The 27350-nt window shown below is 42.3% G+C and overlaps 1 protein-coding gene and 1 non-coding gene across 7 annotated transcripts in view; one reads left to right on the forward strand and one right to left on the reverse strand.

Moving 5' to 3' along the window:
* The window catches only part of Esco1 (establishment of sister chromatid cohesion N-acetyltransferase 1), an 83212-nt gene extending 68284 nt beyond the window's left edge, over nt 1–14928 (reverse strand). For 2 of the 6 annotated variants that reach the window (XR_007213355.1, XM_048363124.1), the window contains exons 1-2: nt 14431–14928; nt 6293–6384 (exon numbers count right to left, since the gene is read on the reverse strand). The gene's annotated coding sequence lies outside the window, so the exon portion shown is untranslated. Of the gene's footprint in view, nt 1–6292; nt 6402–14430 lie in introns of those variants that run through there. The other 4 variants (XM_048363123.1, XM_048363120.1, XM_048363121.1 and 1 more) reach the window with 4 other exon arrangements.
* Nucleotides 9077–9205, forward strand: LOC125364346. Its single transcript, XR_007213500.1, has one exon. It is a non-coding gene; the product is annotated as a small nucleolar RNA SNORA25 (small nucleolar RNA).
* Nucleotides 14929–27350: the final 12422 nt, after the last annotated feature.

Genomic DNA, 27350 nt, shown 5'->3' on the forward strand with positions numbered 1-27350 from the left:
GACTTCACAAGAGAAGAGATAAAAATGGCAAAGAAACATATGAGGAAATATTCAACATCCCTGGTAGTAAAGGAAATGCAAATAAAAACATTTGGGCCACAGACAAATATAAGATGAAATTAACGAATTCATAACCCACAATGACGATGAAAATACATCACAAAGAAACCTATGGGACATAGCTAGGGCAGTACTGAGGGGCTAGATCATCGTCCTCAGCACTCACATTAAAAGAATTGAAACAGAGCAGGTGAATAGCCTCACGATGAAACTAAAACAACTGGAGAAACAAGAAATGATCAAATCTAAAATGACTAGGCGGAGAGAGATCACAAAGATTAAAGAAGAGATAATTCTGATTGAAAATAGAAAGACCATTCAACAAATAAATATACCCGAGATTTGTATATTTATACCTGTTTATATACCTGAGATGCCACCTCACTCCAGTTAGAATGGCCTATACTCTGAACTCAGGCAACAACAAATGCTGGAGGGGTTCGGGGAAAGAGGAACCCTTCTCCATTGTTGGTGGGAGTGCAAATTAGTACAACCACTTTGGAGAACAGCATGGAGGTTTCTCAATAAGCTCAATATAGACCTACCCTATGATCCAGCCATACCACTCCTAGGCATCTATCCTGAACATCAGGTCCCAAGATATCAAAAAGACATTTGTACTTCCATGTTTATCGCTGCACAATTCACAATAGCCAAAATATGGAATCACCCCAGATGCCCCTCCACAGATGAATGGATCCAAAAAGTATGGCACCTATACACAATGGAATACTACATAGCAATTAGGAACGGTGAAATACTGTTATTTGCAGGGAAATGGTCAGAACTCAAACAAATAATGTTGAGCGAGACAAGCCTAGAACACAGAAGACAAAGGGGCATGATCTCCCTGATATATGACTATTAAGATGGGGTGACGGGGAGACAGTAGAGACCAGGTCTGTGAAACCAAAAACTGCTTGTCAAATGGTATTTCCCACAGAATTGGGTCAGCGACCCAACATTATGTAACTAAAACCAAACAACTACTCAACATATAAAGGTCAAAAACTGACCTCTCACTGGAATACAATAGCTCAAAAGCTATGTATGTACGTTCGTATAAGACTACTATCGATATATTGTCTAATGTCGACATTACATTTAAAGCCCTAGGCGAATTTTCTTGGGCGTAGGCCACGTGGCTACTGTATATGTTCTTGGTACATTGTGTATTGTATATATGTCTACCTGACCTAGGGAAGGGAAAGAAAAACAGGGTGTAAGATATCACAAGAAATGTACACACTGCCCTACTATGTAACTGTACCCTTTTTGCACAACTCCTTGTCAAAAATTTTTTGTTTAATTAATAAATAAACTACAAAAAAATGTATCCAATGCCTAACATATGAAACTGTAACCTCTCTGTATATCACTTTGACAATAAGGGGGGGAAAAAAGAACTATTGGAAGAGCAATAGGAGAAAAAGATGATATGAAAATTAAAAGAAACATCCATGTAGGTCAAGCTGGTCAACAACTGGTATTTTAATAATAAAGGAAAAAGGCTATGGTTCATGGCTACAATCCTAGCTACTACGGAGCTCAGGGATAGAAAAATTATAAATCAAAGTCAGCCTAGGCAAAAAGTTATCAAGATCTAGGGCTGGGAATATGGCCTAGTGGCAAGAGTGCTTGACTCATATACATGAAGTCCTGGGTTCAATTCCCCAGCACCACATATATAGAAAATGGCCAGAAGTGGCGCTGTAGCTCAAGTGGCAGAGTGCTAGCCTTGAGCAAAGAGAAGCCAGGGACACCCTGATTCCACGCCCTGATTCCAAGGCCCAGGACTGGCAAAAAAAAAAAAAAAGTTATTAAGATCTAATCTAAAATCACAAGAAATGTACACAGTGCCCTACTATGTAACTGCACCCTCTTTGCACAACACCTTGTAAAAAAATTTATGTTCAATTAATAAAAAAAAATAAATAAATTTTAAAAAAAAGATCTAATCTAAAAGTCAGGCATGATAGCATATACTGGTAATCCCAACAGAAGATTGTGGTCTACAGTCAGCCAATACAAAAAGTGAGAGATCCTACCTGAAAAACAAACTGAATCAAAAAGGCCTGAGGGTATGTCTCAAGTGATAAAGCCTTTACCTACCAAGTGCAAGATTCTGAATTCAAGTAATTAGGAAAAAAATTTAAGATGAAAAGTTTTAGATGGGCGTAGGCCGCGTGGCTACTGTATATGTTCTTGGTACATTGTGTATTGTATATATGTCTACCTGACCCAGGGAAGGGAAAGAAAAACAGGGTGTAAGATATCACAAGAAATGTACACACTGCCCTACTATGCAACTGTACCCTTTTTGCACAACACCTTGTCAAAAAATTTAATTAATAAATAAATTACAAAAAAAAAAGAAAAGTTTTAGATAAAACCAAGAAGTCTTTTCCTAAAACAAAAGGCTACAAATTGGACAGAGAAGGCTCAGTTCCACAATCCTACCTGTAAGAGATTTAGACCTGGAGTTCATTTTTTAAAGCCAGCCTGAGGGAAATGTCTGTTATCTCCAATTAACCAGCAAAAAGGCTTTATTGGACGTGTGGCTCAGGTGGTAGAATACTAGCTGTGAGCAAGTAAACTGAACAAAAGTAAAAGGCCTGAATCAACCCTTAATACCAGCATATACTTACACAAAAAGGCTGTGTTCACATTTTAAAAAAAGAAAGAAAAAAGAACATTAACCAAAATAGATTACAAGATTTTCATAAGCCTATGATAGGGGAAACAAATGACCTTCAACCTTCAAAAGATTAAGATCTTACAGTACAGCCAAGGGTAGGTAGCTCTCAGGCCTACAATCACAACTACTTGAGATACAGAGAATGAGACCAAAGTTAAAGGCTGAAGGATTGACACTCACCTTATTGCCTCAGGCTCAAACAGACACCAAGCAAAACCTCAGGCATAGGTGTACCTGCTTTGATTTGCAGACCTGGCAATTCACATAGGCCCAGCAGTAAACAGTCCTTAGTGGTCCAAGGAAATGCCATCAACTTTCTAGACCTAGTGGTTCTTTCAATAACTTCTGTCTCCTTGCTCAGTCCCCTTATAGGCCTGGTCCCAAATTCACCCCCTGAAGTGATGAAGAAAATCAATCTGTTGCTATGCTAGCTCTCAACAAAGTATTAGTATTACTCTTCTGTAGTGTTCAATGTAAAACTTTTCTTTTACTGTTCTGTATTGTTCAATGTAAAACTGAAGCTGGTCCCTGCTTTGCCCAAAAATACCCCTAAACACTCCCTTCCTGCCCCCAGTCCAGTTATTCCTCCTTCTTGTAATGGGCCACAATTGGGTTTATGCTCCAAATGGAACTTTTCTGGCTTGTGACCAGGGTGTGTTCTCCCAGGTCATTCATGTTAACTGGTCCTGTGAACTTGTCGCCTTTTCCTGACCTTTTCAAAAGTCTCTTAACAGGGTAACATCACTTACCCAGTATGCCACCTGGGAAATTGCAGTTTAAGGCCATCCTGTTATAGGCAGCTGGAGGCTATACTGAAGACCCCAGCCCCAGTGACTCCTTGATGTGCCCAAGCTGCAGGAGGTAGCCAGAAGAGACCATGACACCCATTGGTTCTGATAACTATTCTCATAGACATGATGAGGACCTTTACCAACCAAACTGTCAAGCAAATACTTCTTGGATGGTACCCAGTCCAATGACGCATCAGGGACCCCTGACTACTTCACCCCTTTACAGCAGGAAGTAGCTCCAGAAGAAACAACCTCCACCCATACCCCCGGCCTGGTACCCCTCCCCAGTTATTAATAAACAACAAATGGGGGAATGTTAGCATTTCCTTTCAACCCCCCCCCAAAAAAAAACTAAAGGAAAAGAGGGCTGAGAATGTAGCTAAAGTGGCAGAACCCTTGCCTAGCAAATTCAAGGACATACATGAATCCAAACACTATTATAGCAAGTGGACCCACTAGTATGCAAAAAATAAAATAAAGAATCAGAATTACTTCTAAACATTCAAAAAGCAATCGCTTTTCTGTATATCAACAATAAACAGTCTGAAAATTTTAAAAATAACTCCATAACAGCCTCAAAAATAATAAATCAAATGATTCCTAGGTATTAAGCAAGATAAAGACCTCTACAATTAAAACTTGAAGAAACCGAAGACATCAGAAGACAACTGTCATGACATAAGATTGGTCATTTTCACAATACTACTTTTGCCAAAAACAATTTATACATTCAGTACAAATCCCAATGTCATTGTTGTAAAGCTGACTCCATCTTGATTAGGGAAACATGGTAGGAAATGTTGGGGGGAATAGGGCTGACTCCATCTTGATTATTAGGTCAACCTGACCCCAAAATTCTGCTTCTGTAAATGGCTTGTTATTTGCTCTACCCCGTGTCAATTTCCTACATCTGTGCTGTGCTTGCTCTGTTGCATGCTCTATCTCCCACATCAACCTCCTACATCTGTGAACTTATTGCGTGCTCTACCCCCTGCGTCAAGCCCCTACATCTGCGCTATGCTTTTACCTTTATAAACCCCAATTTGAGGGCTTCTCGGGGGCATGGTGACAGCTCCAGAGTCTGTGCTGTGTCCCTGGCTGGCCAGCCTGCTTTTCAGGGGTGTAGTTTCAGCTCCCGAGTCTGTGCTACGTCCCTGGCTGGGCAGTGTGCTTTTTGCTTCCCCAATAAACCCATCTTTTTGCTTGAGACTGTCTCTGACTGGTGGACTCTTGGGGGGACGTGGAACCTCCCCCCACACACTCCCTGTAACAGTCATTCTTCAGAAAATCAGAACTATCACCAGGCACTGGTGGCTCACACCAGTAATCCTAGCTACTCAGGAGGCTGAGATCTTAGGATCAAGGTTCAAAGCCAGCCTGGACAGGAAAGTCCTTGAGACTCATCTCCAAAACACATAGCTACAGCCATTCAATTTCCAACAAAGAAGCCAAAAACATACAATGGAGAAAAGAAAGTCTCTTCAACAAATAGTGCTGGCAAAACTGGTTATCCATTTGCAGGAGACAAATTTGACCTGTCTTTCACCTTGTACAAAATCAACACCAACTAGAACAATCAAAGACAGATCTTAATCTTTATAAAATCTAGTATAGTACTAAAGCTAAACTCAGGGGCTTGAGCTGTTGCTTAACTTTTTCTACACAAGGCTGGTGCTCTACTTGATCCACATCTCCACTTCTACTGTTTTGGTGGTTAACTGGCAGTAAGATTCTCATGGACTCTCCTGCCTGCCTGAGCTGACTTCGAACTTCAATCTTCAGATATCAGCCTATGAAACAGACAGGATTACAGGTGTGAGCTACCAGCACCCAGATAACAGAAGGTTTTTTGTGAGGTAAAAGTCAAGTGGGGATAAACAAAATGATACATCAATATAGTAGAAAATAGCTTAGCAAAAAAAGGAATAAACTACTAATACTTGGAACAAGATGGGAATGAACTTCACAATCATACTGTGACAAAAGCTAAAAACAAAAGCGTAAATATAAGTTTCTACTTTTCATGGAAGTATTTAAAAAGCAAACTAATCTATGGAAAGGAAGAGATGAGTTAATATTATCAGTCAAAACTCACCAAATTGTAATTTTAAGAGGTAAGGTTTATTGTACTTAAATTGTACTCCAATAATCCTGCCCAACAAAAAGAACTAAAACTGATTATGAGCCTAAGACTATAAAACATTAGTAAACAACAACAAAAAAAAAATCAAGGTATACAGCACACTCTTCTTTGTGTAAAAAGGGAAATGGAGGACTAGAGGAAAAAAACACAATCACATGCTTATGTATACAATAAGCACAGAAGAATAACAATGCTTCCTAGAAGACATTGTCAGGAGCATGAAAAAAGCTTATTTATTTTTCATTATATATTCATTTAAATATTTTATTACTTAGGCATTGACCCATCAAAAAATTAAAATGTGGGCTGGGGATATAGCCTAGTGGCAAGAGTGCCTGCCTCGGATACACGAGGCCCTAGGTTCGATTCCCCAGCACCACATATACAGAAAACGGCCAGAAGCGGCGCTGTGGCTCAAGTGGCAGAGTGCTAGCCTTGAGCGGGAAGAAGCCAGGGTCAGTGCTCAGGCCTTGGGTCCAAGGCCCAGGACTGGCCAAAAAAAAAAAAAAAAATTAAAATGTAACTTACATTTCCCTGAAAATATATTTAACACACTATCACCTCAGAAGACACAAAATTATCAAAGTATAGGTCACTTACCTTAAGGAAATTAAAATCTTCATCAACTTGTTAAACTGACTGATGATGCCTCTAACTGAATGCTTCCAAGTATTTCTTGTATATCTGAGGATCTTAAAACAAAAGGATTCTGTAAAGTAAAAACATTTTTTAAAAACTATTAAACTAGTACAAAAATAGTATTTGCCTAGCAAGTGATACAGTTCTAGCCTAAACAATGAGGAATAATTGTCACTATTGTCTGAAAGATATTACTGACCTATAACAGGATTACCATCTCACTCTCATACAAGAGATTTGGTTTGTCTTCAAAAGTAATACTTTTTATCCCATTCACTACCTCTAAGAAAAAGCATACTTTCCTTTCCAAATGATGCTGAGATTGGCCATGGCCTTACTTAGGCTTCATGGTGGGCAGAATGTAATTTCTTCACTGGATAGCCAGAGCCATTTCACTTGCCTTGGTCAATGAACGGGATGTTGGAAGAAATTACACAAACAGAATTTAAATATATCTGTACCTCTTGTAGAATTTCACCAGGAAGTGGCTGTCCCTTCAGTCTAGACCCTAAAATAAACACTAGTAGAAAGGCATCGATCTCTAAATGAGTAGCCAAGCCCAACCCACAATGAGAAGCTCAGCTCTACTCATATGTTAACTCAGCTACAGCTGCTCCACAGGTGTGAGCAAGATTAATTTATATTTTAATTCTACTGAATTAGCAAAGCTTCTTATATAGCAAGAGATAACTAATAACATATTATGGTTAATTTTTCCAGTAATCTCCAGATTTACCAAACATTAAGCCTCAGAAGAATAACAACGTGAAAAACTAAAATCAATCATTTTCTTTCCTTTACTAGGCTGGATGTGGTAGCCTTTAAACCCAGCTACAGGGGAAGTAGAAATGGTAGTAGCATCAACAGTCAAGGCCAGTCCAGGCAAAAGTTAGCCAGACTCTACCTCAAAAACAAGCTGAAAGCCAGGTGCTGATGGCTCATGCCTGTAATCCGAGCTACTCAGGAGACTGAGATCTGAGGATTGCAGTTCAAAGCCAGCCCAGGCAGGGAAAGTTCATAACATTTTTTTTTAATTTATTGCTAAAGGGGTTACAGTTTCATACATAAGGCAATTAGTACATTTCTTATCCAACTTGTTACCTCCTCCTTCATCTCTCCCCCCGCCCCAGATTCTTATCTCCAATTATCTACCAGAAAACCAGAACTGGTGCTGTGGTTCAAGTGGTAGAGCCCTAGAATGCTAGCCTAGAGCTGAAGAACCCAGGCCCCAGAGTTCAAGCCACATAACAAAAAAAAAAAAAACAGAAGCTGAGCATGGTGGCACATACCTGAAATCCTAGCTATGCCAAAGAGATCTGGGGCCAATCCCAAGCTAAAACAAAAAAAGCTGCAAAGCTCTATATGAAAAATAAAAGCAAAAAAACCTGGCGTAGTGCACCTGTCTCACAAACACAAGAATCTCAGTACTGGGAAAAACAAAAATTTTCGTCATTATTTTAGCACTAAAATTTAATTTTCAAAATGGTCAATTAGGGGTTGGGAATGTGACCTAGTGGTAAAGTGCTTGCCTCGTTCAATCTCCAATACCAACCACCTTCTCCCCAAAAAGGACAAAAGCCAACATGAAATAAGTAGCTATAACCAAGGTAACAATTACTATTAATTTACTATAAAGGACTATAGCCAACATCATTTTATGTTCACTATTCCTTTTCTCTCCTCTTCCACTATGTATGGAATAGTTTTACCTGGGGCTGGGAATATGGGCTAGTGGTAGAGTGCTTGCCTCGTATACATGAAACCCTGGGTTCGATCCCTCAGCACCACATATATAGAAAAAGCCAGAAGTGGAGCTGTGGATCAAGTGGTAGAGTGCTAGCCTTAAGCAAAAAAGAAACCAGGGACAGTGCTGAGGCTCTGAGTTCAAGCCCCAGGATTGACCAAAAAAAAAAAAGTGTTAACTAGCCAAGCACTGGTGGCTCACACAGGTAATCCTAGCAACTCAGGAGGCCGAGACCTAAGGACTGTGGTTCAAAGCCAGCCTGAGCAGCAAAGTTGATGAAGTTAGAGAATAGCACAGTCAATATAATGAGACTTTATCTTAAAAAAAAAAAAAAAAACAAGGGGCTAGGAATATGGCCTAGTGGCAAGAGTGCTTGCCTCATATACAAGAAGCACTCGGTTCGATTCCTCAGCACCACATATATAGAAAATGTCCAGAAGTGGCGCTGTGGCTCAAGTGGCAGAGTGCTAGCCTTGAGCAAAAAGAAGCTAGGGACAGTGCTCAGGCCCTGAGTCCAAGGCCCAGGACTGGCAAAATAAATAAATAAAAACAAAAGTTAACTATTTATCTAAATATGAGATGTAAAGCAAGTGTGAACAAAAATCATGTTCTCCACCTTACCTCGAAAATAATTCCATCCTCCCCCAACAATTTTTTCCTATAATGCAAGTTATCCAAAAACCTTTGGGAATGGGGGCTGGGGATATAGCCTAGTGGCAAGAGTGCCTGCCTCGGATACACAAGGCCCTAGGTTCGATTCTCCAGCACCACATATACAGAAAACGGCCAGAAGCGGCGCTGTGGCTCAGGTGGCAGTGTGCTAGCCTTGAGCGGGAAGAAGCCAGGGACAGTGCTCAGGCCCTGAGTCCAAGGCCCAGGACTGGCCAAAAAAAAAAAAAAAAAAAAAAAAAACCTTTGGGAAGAGACACTAAAACCAGACACAGGTGGTCATTTCAAAGAGGGTTTGTTGCAAGGCTGGGAATATGGCCTAGTGGCAAGAGTGCTTGCCTCAAAGAGGGCTTGTTGGGTTCTCAAACCAAGAGCTCTTAATGCTGTGACCAAAAATAAAAGTTCTCCGTAGGATGTGATAGTCACTCAGTATTGCCATGTGTTCCAGAGGAGATATACTGGAAAAATAAAAATTAAAAAAAAAAACAGACACTCAGGGAGCTCAAACACCTATTTTCTTTCCTGTAATAATGAGGTTTGAACTGAAGGTTTCAATTAACACTTACCAGGCAGGCACTGTACCACTAAGCCATAATATTGGCTCTCTTTGCTTTAGTTTGTCAAATAGTTGTCCTCAGGTTTTGCCAAAAGCTAGTCTCACATTGTGATCCTACATGTCACCCAAGTAGCTAGGGATTACAGGAATGGGCTACCATGCCTGACTTGTTTAAGAATCTAAGGTCAAGCTAGGCGCTAGTGGCTCATGCCTGTCTGTATTCCTAGCTACTCCAGAGGCTGAGATCTGAGAATCTCAGTTTGAAGCTAGCCAGGGCAGATAAGTCTCCTGTGACACTTATTTTTTTTGGCCAGTCCTGAGGCTTGGACTCAGAGCCTGAGCACTGTCCCTGGCTCCTTTTTGCTCAATGCTAGCACTCTGCTACTTCAGCCACAGCGCCACTTCTGGCCGTTTTCTATATATGTAGTGCTGAGGAATCGAACCTAGGGCTTCAACTATATGAGGCAAGCACTCTTGTCACCAGGCCATATTCCCAGCCACCCTCCCCCCACCGGTGACACTTTTATCTCCAAGTAACCACTCAAAAATCTGAAGTGCCACTATGGCTCAAAATGGTAGAGCGCTAGCCTTGAGCAAAAGAGCTCATGGACAGTGCCCAGACCCTGAATTCAAGCCCCATGACCGACAGAGAGACAAAGAGAGAGAGGAGGGAGGGAGAGAGAGAGGAGAGTGGAGAGAGGCGAGAGAGAGTGTATGTGTATGTGAGTTCATGGTCAGACTAAGCAACAGTTACAGATGCCCATCTCAATGTGTGTGTGTGTGTTTATATAGTCAATTAAATACAAAAGGCACATAAGAAAGGTTTCAGACTTTACATTTCTTAACCACCTGTTTTGTTGTAGAACCCAAGAATATCACAATTACCTACAAATTAAAATATTCCTCTCAACATTTTGGTGTGGAGCTGAATTTTCTACATATACTTCAACAAATAATTTTCTTCATATACAACAGATAACAACAGATTGAATGCAAAAGCTCAAGGGAAGGTGGCTTAATGGTATAGAGTGCTTGCCTAGCATTCCTCAGTACCACAGAAAAAGCTGGAAGTGGCACTGTAGCTCAAGTGTAGAGATAGCAAGAGAAGCTCAGGGAAAGTGTCTAGTCCCTGAGTTCAAGCCCCAGGACTAGAGGGAAAAAAGAAAACTCATAGGAGACTACAGCTGTCTTTTATTAGGCCAAATACAAAGATCTGCAAAAAAGTAATTCAGGGGGCTGGGAATATGACCTAGTGGTAAAGTGCTCATCTCGTATACATGAAGCCCTGGGTTCGATTCCTCAGCACCACATGTATAGAAAAAGCCAGAAGTGGCACTGTGGCTCAAGTGGCAGAAAGAAGCCAGGGACAGTGCTCAGGCCCTGAGTTCAAGGCCCAGGACTGGCAAAAAAAAAAAAAAACACAAAACCAAACAAAAAAAGTAATTCAGTCTGGTGCCAGTGGCTCACACCTGTGTGGCTCAGCTACTCAGGAGGCTGAGATCTGAGGATCATGGGTTCAAAGCCAGCCCAGGCAGAAAAGTCCCTGAGACTCTTATTTCCAATTAACCACTCCAAAACTGGAAATGGAGCAGTGGCTCAAAGTGGTAGAGTACTAGCCTTGAGCAAAAGAGCTCAGTGACAGCACCCAGGCCCTGAGCTGAAGGCCACAACCGAAAGAGAAAAGAATATAAATCCAGCTGCCATTCTTTCATTAAATTTGTTTTGTACCATCATTTTTTCATTTAAAATGTTATTTATATTAACCATTAAATAGTACATGGACTTTAAATGAATTACTTTACTAATAAAGTGCATATATATATACATAAATAAAGAAAATCTATTGGAGTTCTATGGTAATTTTTAAGAATATAAAAGCATCCTGAGAGTAAAATGTTTGAAAATCATTAAAGTACACTTGTGAAGTATTACTTCAATGTCATTTTTATTTACTTTCCGAGTTTTTTGGGATAGGGATGGCCTTGAGATAGGATCTCATTATGTGGCCCAAGCTCCCCCTTAACTGCCATTCTCCTGCCTCAGCAACAGGCATGCACAAACTAGGGTTCTGTTTTTGTTTGTAGTGCTAAGAATCAGACCAGAGCCTTGCACAAGCTATGAAAGTGGTCTATCACTGAGCTACATCCCCAGACCTTATTTTAGGATTATTCTAAAACACAGTGTAATGCAAATAAGTCTAAGATATAGACCCACACCCGTGCCCACAAGAGAAAAAAAGGCAGGCTAGCAAAATGTTTCATTTGCCAAATGCAACTATAGTAGTAATATAAAACTATACTATTGGCCTGGGAATATGGCTTATCAGTAGAGTGCTTGCCTTGCAAGCATGAAGCCCTAGATTCCATTCCTCAGCACCACATAAACAAAAAACGGGAAGCACGCTGTGGTTCAAGTGCTAGAGTGTTAGCCTTGAGCAAAAAGAAGCCAGGGACAGCGCTCAGGCCCTGAGTCCAAGCCCCAGGACTGGCCATAAAACTGTACTATATAACTTTTGCAGAAATAGGCCCCAATATTTTTTCATAACATTGGCACAATAAAATAGAAAGTTTGAGTAACAGAAAGGTTAATATAGTCCTTGAGTGAATTATCTATCCTAATAATTTTACTGGTGTCAGTTTCTACCATCTAAACGATTACCTTAAGAAAAGAATATTCAAAGAACTCTTAAACAGAACATAATCTACTTACAGAAGTCATGAAAAAGCCAGGTGCAGTTGGCTCAAACCTGTGATCCAAACTACTTAGGCGGCTACCAGCGAAGGATCCAGTTTAGAAGCCAGCAATAGTAGGAAAGCCCTAGAGATGCTCACCTCCAAAATAACTACCAAAAATAGCCAGAAGTGGGGCTCAAGTAATGGAGTGCTATTCTTTTTTTTTTTTTTTTTTTTTTGCCAGTCCTGGGGCTTGGACTCAGGGCCTGAGTACTGTCCCTGGCTTCTTTTTGCTCAAGGCTAGCACTCTGCCACTTGAGCCACAGCACCACTTCTGGCCGTTTTCAGTATATGCGGTGCTGGGGAATTGAACCCAGGGCTTCATGTATTCAAGGCAAGCACTCTTGCCACTAGGCCATACACCCAGCCCATGGAGTGCTATTCTTGAACAAAAAAGTTCAGGGACAACGTCCAGGTCTTGAGTTCAAGCCCCAGGACCAACACACAAATGAACACGGGCACACACGCATTCACACACACACACAAAATGTCAGGAAAAAATTCATTATTAGAAACACAATCCATTATTTTGAATTATGGAGCTATAGTCACTTGCATTATTAGAATAAACACAAAAGGTAATCAAAATGATCTCCAAGATATAGAAACAAGAAAAAAAAAGAATAAACACAATCAACTGTGTTTTAATGAAATGCCAAGCTTTTCTAAAAAGAGCCAGCAGTAAAAAGTGATAATGCCATTCATTAATACCTCTATAGTTATTCTGTGAAGCATAATTTATCAATTTAAATGCCAGCATAAACCCCTTGTAAAAGCCAAGTGTAAAAATAAAACTCTGCTGACTACAGAACTATATTAATTGAGCAAGGTGAGAAATGACAGCAGCATATTTACCTCAGAAAGAAATAACAAAGGTAGATAAAAGCTAGTATATCAGGGAAAATTCTGTTAAATAAGCTATTTCCAAAGTCATACAACTGACCTAAAGGAGAAGAGGCTCTATTAGTTTTAGTTTCCTCATTTCCTAATTTGCTGAAGACCTGAATTTGCAGCTTTCAAATTAAACATTTTCAATGATTTCTCTTCTGATTCTTACTCCTCTGGTATTTGAGTAGTGGAAATTTTCAAGATTTTTCAAATTAAAAACGAAATTGCATTGATTTTGGTAATAAAGCAGAAACTAAGACATGATTAGAGAAGTTCACTGTAACCTAGGAAGTTCACCACTGAAATCTGTCTTACCAGTTCATTTTACTGTGGGTGCTGAGGACTGAACTCTACCACTGAGCTAGCTACACTACCAGCACATACCCAGTTTGGGGATCTTCTTGATGGGTCAAGACGGCTAGAACTCTGAGCCTGGGGCGCTGTCCCTGAGCACTTTTGCTCCAGGCTAGTGCCTTGAGCCAAGGCTCCCCTTCCAGCTTTCTGGTGGTTAATTGGAGATAAGAGTCTCACCCACTTTCCAGCCCAGGCTGGCTCTGAACCATGATCCTCAGATCTTAGCGTCCTAAGTAGCTAAGATTACAAGTGTGAGCCACCTGGACCCAGCTCTTATCCAGTTTTTTTGTGTGTTTGTTTTAATTTAGTGTATGGTTGGGAAAGGAAAAACAAAAAGTCTATTTTACCCCACCAAGTTGTTATTTTTTCTCACGTGCTATAATTTACTTTTTAAATATTGTATGACTATTTAAATATTGCGTGCTCTAATTACTTCCTATCAAAAACAATCCCAGTTCAACTACAACTACTGAGAACAAGTTCATAGTAGTCCTAAAAAGGTGACGAATGTAATTCGAAGCTCCTTCCTCTTCCCCGGCCATCCCCCTACCCAGCCCTGGAAAATTCAGTCATCTCCATCACGCGTCATTTACAAATGGAGGGCGGAGACGCCTAGGTTCTTAAACATTTCCTAAACAGGTGATCCCGCCAGAGCAAAAAAAAAAACAAAAAACCCGGTTAGGATCTCCCGGAGCGATAAAAATGGCAGACCCAATTGCTTTCGGCTCGCATCTCTCCATCGCTAGAAACTTCACTGCAGCCCTCACGCACACATCTTCTAACCCAGAGCAGCTTTACCTGTGACCTGTGCCCCAGTACCCCCATCTCCGACCCCCAATTCCCCATGACCTTGGGCCTGGGCCACAGCTTGAAACCAGGATTACACACGCAACGTGCCCCAAAGCTTGCTGCCCCACATACACCCAAGAACGCGCCCGCGTCCGCATCCGCGCCCGCACCCCCACCCGGGCTGCAAAGGCCTCGGGCTGCGCCAGGGGAGGGGACCGGTCGAGGCTTGGGGCAGCCTGGACGTCGCAACGGCTGCGCGCCCCTGGGGACCTCGAGCAGCCCTGGCGGCGTCTGGGGAGCCCCAGTCCGCCCGCAGGCAGCAGCAGGTGACGGGGCACAGGACTGAGACGGACAGGTCAGTCCCTACCTTGGACGATGGCGTCCCCCAGTCTCCCACCTCCCCGCCAGGACCGCGAGGCAACAAGACCAGACGAGGAAGAGGCATGCGAGACACGGCGACCCGGAGGAGGGAGGGACAGGAAGGTCGGCCGCTCACGCTCTGCGGGGGAGGACGTGGGCGCAGGGACCGTCACTGACGCGCGCCTACCTCCCTCCGGCCCGGCCGAGGATCTCACCCTCCGTGCCGCCGGACGCCTCACATCCGGGTACCGGGAGACAGTTGCTTCTGCCGCGGCCGCCGCCTCCTCCCGGCGCAAACGCCAAACTTCCGGCGACGCCGTCGACGCCTCGCCCGTCAGATGGGAGTTACCTGGGACACTAAAGGGTGCGCTTGCGCAGCGTTACTCCTCGACTCCAAATCCCCTAAGCTGACTCGCCCAGAAAACGAAAATGGCCGCCACGCTCTCCATGTGTCACGCAGTTTTTTACCCCGGCCTGAGCGGCTGGGCGTCGGAGAACAGCGAGCCTGAGTCTCCCGTTAGCGCAGGCGCAATGGGAGGCCTCGCGTGCGCGTCTCCGCGGGTGGGCCGGGGCGGGGATGATGCGTCGCCCCCTAGCGGTAGTCATTTGCGCTTCCTGCAGTCACCCAGACCTGGTGGGGTGGTTAAGTCTTTGGAACTCTGGCAACGGTCACCTCTACTTCAGTCGGCCATTATCTAGTCCCTGAGTCTCCTTTCTTGGGAACCGGTATTAAAGAGGAAGGTTGAGCGGAGTGCCAGTGACTCAGTGACTCAGCCTCCTAGCTCTTCGGGAGGCTGAGATCTGAGGATCACAGTTCAAAGCCAGTCTGGGCAGGAAAAAGACCCAGAGCCTCTCATCTCCAATTAACTACCAAAAAAAGCCAGTGGCTCTGGCTAAAGTAGTAGAACACGGGCCTTGAGCACAAAAACTCAGGGACAGAGCCCAGGCCCCAAGTTCATATGTTGGCAAAAAGAAAAAAAGAAATGTGGAAACCAAGTGAAAGGTGTAGGGGAACCCCCACCCTCTTTGTTTTTTGTTTGTTTGTTTGTTTTTTGCCAGTCCTGGGGCTTGGACTCAGGGCCTGAGCACTGCCCCTGGCTTCTTTTTGCTCAAGACTAGCACTCTGCCACTTGAGCCACAGCGCCACATCTGGCCGTTTTGTATATATGTGGTGCTGGGGAATCGAACCCAGGGCTTCATGTATGTATATGAGGCAAGCACTCTTGCCACTAGGCTATATTCCCAGCCCCCCAATCCCCCTTTTTGAATCCCTAGAAAGAGCAAGTTTAGGGCTAGGAAAATGGCCTAGTTGCTTGAGTGCTTACCTCCTATACATGAAGCCCTGGGTTCGATTCCCCTGAACCACATATGTAGAAAACGGCCAGAAGTGGCGCTGTAGCTCAAGTGGCAGAGTGCTAGCCTGAGCAAAAAGAAGCCAGGGACGGTGCTCAGGCCCTGAGTCCAAGGCCCAGCACTGGCAAAAAAAAAAAAAAAAAAAAAAAGTAATTTGAAGCCAGGCATGGTGACTTAGGTCTAGTTACATAGTGAGAAAAAATTGCCTGAAAAAAAAAATAGAAAAAGTAATTTAAAGCTGGCACCAAGTGGCACCAAGCTACTCAGAAGAGTGAGATCAGGATAACTGAGGTTCGGGGCCAGCCTAGACAGTACAGTCTACTCTGAAGCTAGGTGCCAGTGGCTCATGCCTGTACCTATGTACTCAGGAAACTGCAATCTGAGGATTGCAGTTCAAAGCCATCCTGGGCAGGAAAAGACCCAGAGACTCCAATTAACCAGTTGAGACCCCAATTAACCATCTGAAAACTGAAAGTGGAGCTGTGGCTCCAAGTGGTAGATGCATTGAGGTAAAGAGCTCAGAAACAGTACCCAGGCCCTGAGTTCGAGCCACAAGACCAATTTTTTAAAATGTGGGCTGGGAATGTGGCTTAGTGGTAGAGTGTTTGCCTAGCATGCATGAAGCCCTGGGTTCCATTCCTCAGCACCACATAAACAGAAAAAGCTGGAAGTGACGCTGTGGCTCACACGGCAGAGTGCTAGCCTTGAGCAAATGAAGCTTAGGGACACTGCCCAGGCCCTGAGTCCAAGCCCTAGGACTGGCAAAATATATATATATATATATATACATATATATATAATATATATATATATATGAAACTAACCAGTAAAAGACAGGGCTGGGATTATGGTACAAGCCAAGGGATGCATGACCCTGAGTTTAAACTCCAACACCAACAAAATAATAATAATGATGATGATGATGATGATGATTAACAGTCTGCATTTTATCCTAAATTTTTCTTTCCTAAAATTATGTATAGTCTGAAACTTAAACTTGATGTTAAGGAAAAACAAACCTTAGCTTTTGGGAAAAATTTTCTTCAGCATTATCATTTTGAATATTTTAACTTCTGCTTCATTAATTCAAGATCTCAGTTCATAGTTTAAATCCTACTTACTCTGTAATATCACATTTGGAAAAATTTGTTTTGCTTTCTACTAGTAGTTTTCTTTTGTATGAGCTTTCTTTTTTTCCACTTAATTTGGCTATCCACTAAAAAAAAAACGATTAACGGAATAAATTTCTTCCTTGATTGAGCTTTCAGTTTCCCCTAGGAAAGAATTTAAAAATTCAGTTTTTGTAAATAATGGTCCACAAGGTATTATTACTGAGCTGTGGAAGAGTATAATCACAACAGAAGGAAAAACAAATTGCAGTTCAGAAAGGAACTAGGATTTGCAAAACAGTTATTTTCTCAGATAACTATTAGAAATATTCACCCAAATAAAATATTATCTTTTTCGTTTGAAAGAAAAACTTGAAATCCAACTGAAACAAATTAAAGCCACTTTTTTTGTTTTTTGTTTTTGCTTTTGTTTTTTTGCCAGTCCTGGGGCTTGAACTCGGCCTGGGCAGTGTCCCTCAGCTTCTTTTGCTCAAGGCTAGCACTCTACCATTTGAGCCACAGCACCACTTTCAGCTTTTTCTATATATGTGGTGCTGAGGAATCAAACCCAGGGCTTCATACATATGAGGCAAGCACTCTACCACTAGGCCATATTCCCAGCCCCTAGGAACAAATTTAATGACTGATATGACACATCCTAGGAACCAACACTATGGTTCTGTAAATGATGATGGTCTTTTTTATGACCCTTATACCAACTACGTGAGCCCTTACTCTGTCTTCCTTCCTAAACTAAAACTCCTATATAATTTCCTGGGTGTGTTTCAATTGTTTGATCTCCCTAATGGCTTCAAACTATAGGATGTACTTTTCTACACTTGTTTATAATTAGGAAATTCACTTCTAAAAACCAATAATGGAGTAGCACATTGCCCCCACACATTACATTTTTATTTCCTTGTTCGTTTTCTTCTTTGTGACAAATCTAACATTCAAAACCTCTGCTAACTTATAGCTGGTATGTTTCATGCCTTTAATTCTAGCTACTCAGGAGGCTGATATCTCAGCATCACGGTTTGAAGATAGTCTGGACAGTTAAGTCCTTAAGACTCTTTTATTGATTAAACCACCAAAAGCTCTCAGGGACAGTGCCTAGGCCCTAAGTTCAAGCTCCAGAACTTAAAAAAAAAAAAAAAAAAAAAAAACAGTGAGCAGGATACTCTCATGCTAGATTGATCCTCCAGCAAGTTGCAAATAAAGTTTTGTTTTGTTTTTTGCCAGTCCTGGAGCTTGATCTCGGGGCCTGAGCACTGTCCCTGGCTTCTTTTTGCACAAGGCTAGCTACTTTGCCACTTGAACCACAGCACCACTTCTGGCCTTTTCATTTTTTTTGTAATTTATTAATTAAACAAATTTTTTGACAAGGTGTTGTGCAAAAAGGGTACAGTTACATAGTAGGGCAATGTGTATATTTCTTGTGATATCTTACGCCCTGTTTTTCTTTCCCTTCCCTAGGTCAGGTAGACATATATACAATACACAAGGTACCAAGAACATATACAGTAGCCACGTGGCCTATGTCCAAGAAAACTCACCTAGGGCTTTAAATGTAATGTCGACAGTAGTCTTTTTTTTAATTAATTTATTAATTGAACACAAATTTTTTTGACAAGGTGTTGTGCAAAAAGGGTACAGTTACATAGTAGGGAAGTGTGTACATTTCTTGTGATATCTTACACCCTGTTTTTCTATCCCTTCTCTAGGTCAGGTAGACATATATACAATATACAATGTATCAAGAACATATACAGTGGGCTGGGGATATAGCCTAGTGGCAAGAGTGCCTGCCTCGGATACACGAGGCCCTAGGTTCGATTCCCCAGCACCACATATGCAGAAAACGGCCAGAAGCGGCGCTGTGGCTCAAGTGGCAGAGTGCTAGCCTTGAGCGGGAAGAAGCCAGGGACAGTGCTCAGGCCCTGAGTCCAAGGCCCAGGACTGGCCAAAAAAAAAAAAAAAGAACATATACAGTAGCCACGTGGCCACGCCCAAGAAAGTTCGCCTAGGGCTTTAAATGTAATGTCGACATTAGACAATATGTCGACAGTAGTCTTATATGAACGTACATACATAGCTTTTGAGCTATTGTATTCCAGTGAGAGGTCAATTTTTTACCTTTATATGTTGAGTAGTTGTTTGGTTTTAGTTACATACTGTTGGGTCGCTGCCCCAATCCTGTGGGAAATAGCATTTGACAAGCAGTTTTCACACCTCCTAATAATGCTACTCTTGTTTCCCAAGAATGCTTTTGGAGATAAGTGTTTTTCTTTTCAGATATCCTTGCTCAATTCCTAGAGTACACTAATTATTTTGGCCAGCACACAAGGTCAGAAGGAAAGAGCTTCTCTTTTTTCTTTATGTTTTAACTAAATGTTGCAGCTATTTAACTAAATGTTGAAGTATAAAGCTTAAAACAAAGAAAATAATGCTGTGTGCTTTATTTTAACCAAGCTACTCATCAGTACAGTGTTTGACTCTGAATTCCTGCTTCTGCTTCTGTCTCCTATAACTCATTATTCCTGATCTGTGCTGTGAGAAAGTAAACTTCTTTCTTAAAAATTCAGCCTAGAAAAAAAAAGTCGGGTACCTATAATCCAAGCTACTCAGAAGACTGAGATCTGAGATTTGTGGTTGAGAGCCAGCCTGAACAGACAAATCTGAAAGATTGTTGTCTCTACTCAGCAAAAATCTAAAACAAGATATAGCTCAAGTAGGAAAGGGTCAGACAAAAAAGCCTCAGCAAGAGCACAAGGCCCTCTATTCAAGCTTCAGGACCACCAAAGAAAACAAAAGAAAAAGAAAAACTTTGAGTGTTTCACATTAATGAAGTCACAATAGCATTTCAATGGGCCATCTTTGAGACTACTAACGTAATTATGATGGTACAACATATTTGAGAGAGGATGAGTACTCATTGCCTTTTTAGTCAGACTTTTTTGTTGGTTGTGGGGCTTGAACTCTGGGGTCTGGGTGCTGTTCCTGAGCTGTTCAGCTCAAGGATAGCACTCTACCACTTGAGCCACAGTGCCACTTCCTTAGCCAGATTTTTTTTTTTTTTTTTTTTTTTTGGCCAGTCCTAGGCCATGAACTCAGGGCCTGAGCACTGACCCTGGCTTCTTTTTTGCTCAAGGCTAGCACTCTTCCACTTGAGCCACAGCGCCATTTCTGGCCATTTTCTGTATATGTGGTGCTGAGGAATCGAACCCAGGGCCTCATGTATACGAGGCAAGCACTCTTGCCACTAGGCCATATTCCCAGCCCCAGATTTTTTTTTTTTAAGTATGTAGCTAGCCTGGAGCTTGGTGGCTTATGCCTGTAATCCTAGCTACTGAAGAGGCTGAGATCTAAAGATTGTGGTTTAAAGCCTGTCCAGGCAAAAAAGTCCCCTTGAGACTCTTACCTTACCTCCAATTAATGACTCAAAAAACCACAAGTGGGGGGCTGGGGATATAGCCTAGTGGCAAGAGTGCCTGCCTCGGATACACGAGGCCCTAGGTTCGATTCCCCAGCACCACATATACAGAAAACGGCCAGAAGCGGCGCTGTGGCTCAAGTGGCAGAGTGCTAGCCTTGAGCGGGAAGAAGCCAGGGACAGTGCTCAAGCCCTGAGTCCAAGGCCCACGACTGGCCAAAAAAAAAAAAAACAAAAACAAACCACAAGTGGAGCTATGGCTCAATTGGTAGGGCACTAGCTTTGAGCACAAAGAAGCTCAAAGACAGGGCCCAGGCCCTGAGTTCAAGCCCTACAACCAACAAAAATAAATAAATAAAAATGCATGTAGCCAGCTGTCGGTGGCTCACACCTGAATTCTAGCTACTCAGGAAGCTGAGATCTGGAGGACAAAAGTTTGCCTGAGGCAAACAAAAATACAAAAAAACTGGAAGCTGAGATGTGGCTTAAGTGGCAGAGCACCAGCCTTGAGCACAAAAGCTCAGGGACAGTGCCCAGGCCCAGAGTACAAGCCCCAAGACTGGCAAAAAAAAAAAAAAAAATGTGGTTATTGCAAATAAGGGGATGATTTATTTTCTTTTTTTGTTCTCTTTTTATCTCCTCTTCTTCCTCCTCTTTTTTCCTTTTTCTTTTTCTAGTAGCAGGCTTGAATGCCAAGCCTCATACTGGGTTGCTTGCTCAGCTGGCACTGCACTACTTGAGTCATATCTGCAGCCTAGCTTTTTGCAGAATTATTTTGAAGATGTGGGGGAGGTGTTGGAAGGGCTAACCTAAGAACCTGAGTGACTAAATGTGAGTTCTAGTGTTAAAATTATAACAGCTTCTAAACCCTGGTGATGACTCTGTGTTAGAGGGCTGCACTCCCACCTGTGAGACTAATTTCTTGTAGTTTGACATTTAAAAATACAGGGAGCCTTTGTTCCCCTCTGTACCTAGGTAACAGACAGTAAAAAATGATCATAGTCATAGACTATAGAAATAACCATAATAGTAGTAGAAATGCCATGGTAACTGTTGGGTTGGTTTACTTATGATTGAGTACTAGATTGTTTTAGCCTGCTCATGCTTGCTTAGTGGTAATGGGAAAACATGGTAGCAGTTGTTAAAATAAAGTTGGTGCTAGGTCAGTCTGACCACAAAATTCTGCTTCTGTAAATGGCTTGCTTAATCCATTTGTGACTTGCTCTACCCCCTGCATTAACCCCCTGCATCAGTGCTACATGACCACCTGTTGTCAGTTCCTGCTATCGAGGCCAGTTCCCGATATCAAAGCCAAAATACGTTAACTGATAGGGTAGATAGCTAATAGAAATAGGACAAGACTTGCTTGCTAAATGCCATCCAATCAAGTGTCTGCCAAGTTGGAAATATCCTGCCCCTGTTGTAATCACAATAAAAACTGAGCCTATCTGAGGGTCAGGGCTCTCAATCCAGATCCACTGAGTTGGTGGTTGGTGAAGGTTGAGAGTCCAGACTCAAGCTTGCAATAAAGACTCTTGTGCATTTGCATCAGAATTGGCTCCTTGGTGGTCTTTGGGGACCCAAAATCTAGGCATAACAGTGTGTGCCTTGCTGGTTTTGTTGTTTGTTTTTGCCAGTCCTGGGGCTTGGACTCAGGGCCTGAGAACTGTCCCTGGCATCTTTTTGCTCAAGGCTAGCTAGCACTCTACCACTTGAGAGGCACAGCACCACTTCTGGCCTTTTCTTTATATGTGGTACTGAGGAATCGAACCCAGGGCTTCGTGTATATGAGGCAAGCACTCTTGCCACTAGGCCATATTCCCAGGCCACAAATGGCAATTTTATTTTTTAACCTAGCTACTTATCAATATCACCACATGTTTTGGTTTATTTAAAACTCATCCTGGGGGCTGGGAATCTGGCTTAGGGGTAGAGGGCTTCCTCGTAAATGGTATTTGTTTTTGTGCCTGTACTGGAGCTTTAACTCAGGGCCTGGACATTGTCCCTTATCTTTTTTGCTCAAGGCTAGTACTCTACCACTTGAGCCACAGCTCCACTTTTGGCTTTTTGGTGGTTTATTGGACATGAGTCTCCTATCCAGGCTGGCTTTGAACTGGGATCTTCAGATCTCAGCCTCTCAAGTAGCTAGCATTACAGGCCTGAGCCAATGACGCCCAGCAAGTTTTAGTTTATTTTTAAATTCTGTCCTTGCATATCCATGTTCATGCTGCACTATTCACAATACTAAGTTATGGGAACAGCACAGATGCCCTATAATCAATAAATGGATTAAAAAAAAATGTGGTACCTGTTATGCCAAGTCGCGAAACAACCACCAAGAAGGCATTCCGAAACGCAAAAGCAAGGCAAGACTTTATTCAAGCGCGGCCGTGGCCCGGGCCTTGTCCTACCCACCAACACAGTGGAGGTTAGGAGCCAGCCTTGAGCTGCGATTACACAGAGCTTATAAAGGCCAAAAGATAAAAGTTACAGCAATGAGGTGTTCAAGCAAGCAAGATTACGGGTACAAATCTGATTGGCTCAGGGTTCGAGGCATTCTAGGGGCAGTTAGAGTTAAGCATTCCCAGGCAGTTAGAGTTCTTGACTGGCTGGGCCCTAATAAGCTTGCCCTGGGTTTGCTCAGACAACAAAACGGGGGCTGCCTGAAAATGGGGTTTACTTTTAACTCTTCAATCCCCCCTTCATTCTCCCCTTCTGATAGGGAACTCGAGAACCAATCGTGGTTCTCCTTGCTTATTAGTTTGATTCTGACTGAGAATCCGTAGGGATAGATTGGTATTGTGCCCACAATACCATAAGTTGTGGTGGCGCTTTACTCAGTTGGTAGCGGGTGTGGCTCAGGAGGAGGTCCAGTCTCATAAAGGGCCTTTAGCTTGAGCCAGATCTCTTGGTGGACTTTCTATAGGGCTCTGAGGGGTGATAAAAGCTCATAACAAATGCGATTACAAGTTAGGAGTAACATTTAGATGACATCACACAAGTCCCTTAGCCCTGCAGATACAGGTACAGATAAACAGTTTTACACCAAAGCCCTAATTCTGACCCTATTTATATTATAGCCAATTTGATTACATACCAACTTTACTCATATGCTCTAATTTTAAGACACACTGATACCATTTGTTACATACTTACTTTCTAGGGATTGTCTTTCTCACCTTTAACATGCCAAAACCTTTTAATCTAAAGGAAACATTTTTGTTTTCTCTCTCTAAAGTCTTTCCTTATACAGTTTTATAATCTGTGTCTTATAAAATTTTACATATCCCCACTCACACCATCTTCTACTTCCTCACATCATCAGTGACTTACTGGAACATTCTGTGACAATTTACTTTTTAAATCCCTTTCTTATCCAGAGGAAACCATTCTCTATCCCTTTCTCCAAGGCTTTCTATACTAACCTTCCTCTTTACATTTCCTGGGGCTTCTTTGCTGCTAGAGTTTTAAACTGTCTACATTTTACGGTTTATCTCAACTACATCAAGGCAATTTACTGTGACTCCACCCACAGGCTGTTGGGGAAGACAAAGAGGGGGCGACGGTCAGTCCAATGGGACTGCTGCTCCTAAGAAGCCAGGCCAGAGCCAACTATCATAAGCCAACTATTCTATACCTATATTCTATATCATGAGCCAACTATTCTAGAGGGGATTTCTCCAGTTTCCAGTTCCTCCAAGTGCCTAAGGTTGGCCAGTGGCATCTGCAAGATCCACCCCCAGGAGGGCTCCATGAAGATGCCCCTGGCAGTTTAAATCTCTGTCCAGTTACCTTGGTACCTGGCACACCTGATGGCAGTTACCTCCCTCTCTTCTGAGGCCACACCCTAATCCATCTGGACACATTTTAATACTCTTAGACACACCTCCCACCCCAGGCATTGCCTGGAAGTGACTCTCCAGCCTGTCAGCTGCGTGTGATAAGAGTCTCATCTGAAGATGTAGATTCTTCCAGATGACTGTTAGACTGTCCTTGATCCTCAGGCAAATGCAATGGGCAGGGGCCGTGGTGTCAGGCAGCAGTGGCAGTGGTTCCAGTAGAATGTCACACCTTCTGCTGCGTTACCTGCAACTTTCTCCATAGACTGGTTAGAGAAGCTTAACCTAAGTTAACCTAAAGCCTAACTTTAGTCAAATTTCCTAGTATTTTCCTGATTCCTTCTTAAGCACACTAGCTTCTTCAGGCTGGCACATCACTAAAAGTCAAGACAGCTTTAGGCAATCAATGACCCTTGGGTCATTTTGCCAGGGCAATAAGTTTAAATCAGATATTTCCAATGAGGCTAGGATTTTTTTTTTTTTAAACCAACATAGGCGGCTTGGCCTGTAACCATTTCTCACAGGTGCAGTCTATACTGTTACCTCTGTTTTCCATCTTCCCAAAAACAACTCTGGTCCCTTGGTCCTAAAATGGGGGGCTGATGGGCGAAGATCATCCATCTTCTATAACTTCTTCATGCTGATTCAGGGACGTTGACCTAACCTAGCCAGGAACCTATAACCTTAATCTACTTTACCAAGGGGCTGCAGGATCAGATGTCCATTAGGAGCTTTACTCCAAACTGGAAATTACATTCAACATTTTAACTTTCAACTATACAGACTTCTTTTTGAGCTATCACAGTGTAGCCTTTTAACATTCTAGTTTGTAAAAGCTTTTTCCTGACTGGCTAGGGAACTGATCTCTGATGACCTAAAAAATGCCTACATTACTTTTGCAGGCCTTTAACAGATCTCAGTAAAGACACAATCTCAGGTCTACAAGCTTTCTTTCCTGAACAGATGTATCAGCTTAAAATTCTCACTGCCAGTCAGGCTTTGAGTAGATGCGAGGGTTTGGGATTTTAAACTATCCTCTCATTTGACACTTACCCTTACTACAGATGACTGGCAAGTTCCTGCCCAGTAGACAGACATGGGTATTAGAAAGGCATGCTTATGAACTATTCTTCTAGGACTTCCTGGCTTTGATTAACTTTTGAAAGGCCAAACAGGAGTGACTGTAGGATCTGACACCATCTCTGCCATCCAAGCAGTGGCTTACTGCCTCTGGATGCTCCACCACTTTCGTCCCAGGAGGAGTGACTTTTCACTGGACTTGGACTCAGGGCCTGAGTGCTGTCCCTCAGCTCTCCAACTCAAGACTAGCACCCTACCATTTTTGAGCTCCACACAACTCCGTTCCCAGCACTCTGCTGGATGATTAGAGACAAGTCTCTCACAGGGACCTTTCTCTGCCCAGGATGGCTTCGAACCACAGATTTCAGATCAATGAGTCTTATAAGAGGCCACTTTACTCCAATTAAAAGCAACAAGGTGGTCCACACAGAAGTAGTTTTTAAGCGTGCTCTTACCTGGAACTTATTAAAGATCTTGACAAACTTGTAGGAATCACCTGTCCTCTGTGGGCCTGCTGGAAACTGTTACAAAAAAACCTACAGAGAAGCTGGAATGGCAATTAAACATTTTGGTAGCCATAATTCTCCTTTTCTCACTTTGCAATAATCATTTAGGACAATTTTACTTCCAAATTTCAAGTTTCTTTTTTTTTTTTTGGCAGTCCTGGGGCTTGGACTCAGGGCCTGAGCACTGTCCCTGGCTTCTTTTTGCTCAAGGATAGCACTCTGCCACTTGAGCCACAGCGCCACTTCTGGCCGTTTTCTGTATATGTGGTGCTGGGGAATCGAACCCAGGGCCTCATGTATACAAGGCAAGCACTCTTGCCATTAGGCCATATGCCCAGCCCCTAAAGGTGTAGCCCAGGCTGGTCTCGAACTCATAATCCTCCTGCCTCATCCTCCTCGTTGATTACCGGTGTGTGCCACCACGGCCGGCTCAAATTTCTTATCTAGAAATGTATTCTTGATTTCCAAAGCCTTTTTTTTACTAACCTCTGCTTTAACACTAACACTTTGGCTTTTATATGCATTGAAAAAACTCAGAAGCTTAGAAGCATTCTGAAACCAGGTGCTGTCCTTTGCCTCCAGGCTACTTGTTTTTTTAAAAAAACAAAACAAAAAACTCGGGGCTGGAGATATGGCCTAGTGGCAAGAGTGCCTGCCTCGTATACATGAGGCCCTGGGTTCGATTCCCCAGCACCACATATACAGAAAACGGCCAGAAGCGGCGCTGTGGCTTAAGTGGCAGAGTGCTAGCTTTGAGCAAAAAGAAGCCAGGGACAGTGCTCAGGCCCTGAGTCCAAGCCCCAGGACTGGCCAAAAAAAACCCTCTCTTCTTTTTTTTTCTTCAGTCCCAGTTACGGCATGGCATGAAGACTTTGAACTCAGATGACAATTTTTTCTTAATGCAAGAATTACAATTACAGAATTAGAAATACTTATCCATTCAGCTTTCCAATAAATTAGTGAGAAACGTTGGCCCATTTTGCCATTTCTTCCTACATACATACAGTTAATGAGAGTTTACTTCAATCCCCATCAGTTTAATATATATCCTTTAAAATCCAAATTACAAAAATAGCATAGGAATTGAATCACATCAGATAAATAAACTTTTTAACCATTTAGTCCAGTTAAATCATTCATTTTTACCACCAGGTTTCCAAAGTTCACCTGAAAACAAAAGAGACAAAAGAAAGCCCTCTATTGGCTCCATCCTGACTCCATAGGGCTTAATGAGTTCACGCCAGCTTGCCCTTTGTTAAATCAAGTCTTTATTAAGATACCCACTTTTTTTGACTGCTAATTAAAGAACCCTGAGAAATCCTTTTTTAACTCTAGTTCATTTTTAAAACAATGCAATAATCCTTTAAACCATTTGGTAATGCCCAAACTTGATGACCATTTGAATTTAAACTTAAACTTAGTTTTGCATCATACTGCAGTCTTGAACATGTTCACACTCACACATACACACACACATACATACTCAAAAGATCTTAAAGCGTGCAAAATAAGCATCGGCCGTACATTTTACAGTGGCAAGAGGTATTCAATCTTACTCCTGCAACACCCAAATTTTAAGACAAAACCTTTAACAAATGATTTTAGCA

This window comes from Perognathus longimembris, chromosome 15 (assembly GCF_023159225.1).
Source record: "Perognathus longimembris pacificus isolate PPM17 chromosome 15, ASM2315922v1, whole genome shotgun sequence".
NCBI classification, from domain to species: domain Eukaryota; kingdom Metazoa; phylum Chordata; class Mammalia; order Rodentia; family Heteromyidae; genus Perognathus; species Perognathus longimembris.